This window comes from Microtus pennsylvanicus, chromosome 5 (genome assembly GCF_037038515.1).
Source record: "Microtus pennsylvanicus isolate mMicPen1 chromosome 5, mMicPen1.hap1, whole genome shotgun sequence".
Lineage (NCBI taxonomy): Eukaryota > Metazoa > Chordata > Mammalia > Rodentia > Cricetidae > Microtus > Microtus pennsylvanicus.
The window spans coordinates 104,482,739-104,486,313 of record NC_134583.1 but is presented as its reverse complement, the minus strand read 5'-3'; positions in this window follow the sequence as shown (position 1 = coordinate 104,486,313).

The window sequence follows — 3,575 nt, the reverse complement described above, 5'->3', positions numbered from 1 at the left end:
GTTCCAAGGTCTCTACTCTCTGTATAATATCCACAGTGGTCTCTGTATCTGTTCCCATCTGCGACACGAGGAAGCTCTCTGATGATGGCCGAGCAAGGCTCTGGTCGATGGGTAGAGCAGGATGTCATGAGGAGTCATTTTATTGATACTTTTAAAAAAAAAAGAACAGAAGCATTTTATTTAACCCTATGTCCCTGGACTGTCTAGTCTCGGGTTCTTGGTCACCCAGGCAGTACCGGGTATATGGGCTCCATCTTGTGATGTGGGCCTTAAGTCAAAAAGCATATTGGTTGGTTTCTCCTACAAGACTTGTGCAACCATTGCACTAGCATTGCTTGTGCACAGGACACCATTTTAGATCAAAGACTTTGTGGCCAGGTTGTTGTTCATGTGTCTTAAATCTTTAGTAGCATGTAGGGGTGACTTTCATGACCTCCGTTTATCTCTTTTCTTGTTCTTGTTGGTCACATCTTATACTTTGATGTCATAGCTAAGAGATTATTGTCCAACCAAAGATTTTGAAGATCGCGTTTATACTTTCTTGTAGGAATTTTTATAATTTTGCTTACAATTATTATTATTATTATTATTTTGGTTTTTTCGAGATAGGGTTTCTCTGTGGTTTTGGATCCTGTCCTGGAACTCGCTCTTATAGACCAGGCTGGTCTCGAACTCACAGAGATCCGCCTGCCTCTGCCTTACAATTATTTTTTTTAAAGATTTACTTTTCATTTTATGTGTATGTGTCAGGGCCTATGTGCTTGTATGTGTACTGGTGTCTGTGGTGCATGTGTGCCTGGTTCCTGGTGTCCATGGAGGCCAAATTAGGGCATCTAATCCCTGTAACTGGAGTTACAGGTTGTAAGGCACCTGATGTGGATGCTGGGAACTGAATTCTGATCCACTGCAGAAACACCAGTGCTCTTAAGTGCAGAGCTGTCTGTCTAGAACACCATTTAGCTTTATGAATTAGTTTTTTGTAACTAGTTTTACTATGCAGCCCAGGCCTTGAACTCTTAGTCATCTTCTCACAGTTTCTTGAGTACCGCGATTACAGGTGTGTGCCACCTGAGCTCCAGGATTACAGGTGTGTGCCACCTGAGCGCCAGGATTACAGGTGTGTGCCACCTGAGTGCCAGGATTACAGGTGTGTGCCACCTGAGCGCCAGGATTACAGGTGTGTGCCACCTGAGCTCCAGGATTACAGGTGTGTGCCACCTGAGCACCAGGATTACAGGTGTGTGCCACCTGAGTGCCAGGATTACAGGTGTGTGCCATCTGAGCGCCAGGATTACAGGTGTGTGCCACCTGAGCGCCAGGATTACAGGTGTGTGCCACTTGAGTGCCGCGATTACAGGTGTGTGCCACCTGAGTGCCAGGATTATAGGTGTGTGCCATCTGAGCGCCAGGATTACAGGTGTGTGTCACCTGAGCGCCAGGATTACAGGTGTGTGCCACCTGAGCGCCAGGATTACAGGTGTGTGCCACTTGAGTGCCGCGATTACAGGCGTGTGCCACCTGAGTGTCAGGATTACAGGTGTGTGTCACCTGAGCGCCAGGATTACAGGTGTGTGCCACCTGAGTGTCAGGATTACAGGTGTGTGCCACCTGAGTGCCAGGATTACAGGTGTGTGTCACCTGAGTGCCAGGATTACAGGTGTGTGTCACCTGAGTGCCGCGATTACAGGTGTGTGCCACCTGACCGCCAGGATTACAGGTGTGTGCCACCTGAGTGCCACGATTACAGGCGTGTGCCACCACTCACGTTTTATAAAGTAACTTTATACCCTGAGTGTAACTCGGGTGCCTTTGAGTGAATTCCAGTGCACAATGGAGGAAAACTCTCGTTTCCTTCTTTAGCATGTGGCGTGCAAGTAGGTCGCCTTGTCGGTTGAAGAAGGCATTCCCCATTTGGCATCTTTGTTAAAAAGTAATTGACTTTAAATGTGTTCATTTCTGGTCTCCCAGTTCTAGTCCACAGATCTATACGTCTGTCTGTAGGCTCGTGTTGTCTTGTGTGAAACAGACTGCTATAGTTCTGTGGAAAGTTTTGGGTGGCCTCCTTGGCCATATGTAATAAAGACTTGCTTCAGCCATGCTTTGTAGTGGAGGTGTGTCCTGTCCATCATTTACTTCCTTCAGCGTGGTGGGTTCGGAATTATGATTTCAGTTTTAATGAGAAGGAACTTGACAGCTTACATGATTTTATTATTTTTGCAGATTTCCATTTGGTCTTTCTGGCCAGGCTGACATGAGCAGAGTTCACAGGCTAAGGGGAGGTTTCTTCTGCTTTCAATGCATTCATCCTCTCTTCTACCGCTTTCTTCTCCGAAATAGATCTTTCTAGATCCTGAATAGAGTCCATTAGATTTGCCATTCTTGCCTGAAAAATGCTTCAGTTTTCTTTAAATGCAGAATTTATGCCAGAGGGCGAGTATAGCTAACTCCAGGGTAGCTGGTCCAGAATTGAAGGTCCCACAGTCTCTTCCCTGTGTCCTGAGTTTTACCTGTGTTTTGGCTCATCAGGTTCACTCTCCATCTAAGCTGTATCCTTCCAAGACAAGGTCAGAGGTTGATCACAACACCTTTGACTCCAACCTCTCCCCTCCATAGAAAATCCGCCCCCCCCCCAGGCAATTTGAAAAATGCTAGGCAAACACTCTGATTGGACGGTTGGGACCACGTGATTCTCTGGCCTGTTACTGGGAGCCTTCTGAGTACTTTGAAGAAGGTTTTTATTTGCAGAAAAGACTCTTCAGAAACCTCCTTTCAAGTCAAGCATTTTGTTTCCAGTTTACAATTGCAGAACTCTTGTCTCTAAACCTGGCTATTGTGAATCACTTTTTCAGGGACCTAAGTGTTTGATCTGCTCTAACCTCAGCCAATTGAACTATTTCAACATTTCAAGCACAATCATTTTAATATATTTGGGTTTCTTCTTAAATATTTTAATTGTTTGACCAGTCAATCTTCTGTGCATGTAAATAACGCACAGGAATGCAGTAAAATAATCTCACAAGGAGAACCCTGTGTTCTCGTAGGCGTTCTGATACTTGCGTGAGCTTGGCATGTTTCCAACAGGGCATTGTTTATCTAACTCGGCTATTCAGTAGCCTGTCTTAAAGCCAGATCACAAGACTGTCACTCCTCAAGGTTAAAGTTTTTTTCGTCTTGTAAGTGCAGAAAACACCAAACAAAGACAGGACAACTCTTAACACTGAGCTATCAAGAGTGTGTTTTTGATGCCTCTAAACTTGTTTATAGTTTCTTACATCTTCCTCTATTTAAAGCTTGTCTTCACTAAGGGAGAGTAGGGGAATCCCAGAGAATTCAGCTAGGTTCTTTTGAGACTTTTCATTCACTATTGAAATCTGATCTATCCTGTGTTTTTCCTTCACACTGTGATGTATCTGGAAGTGGGATGTGTCTCTTGTGCAGTGACAACCGACAGTTGACAGTAGTCATCCCTTCTTAGAGAGGCATTAAAGGATGCTTTAACTTAGCTGAGGCACGGTACTAAGTTAGCTGGGGACATACCCACGCAAACACACACATTTGCCTTACCACCCTAAGTT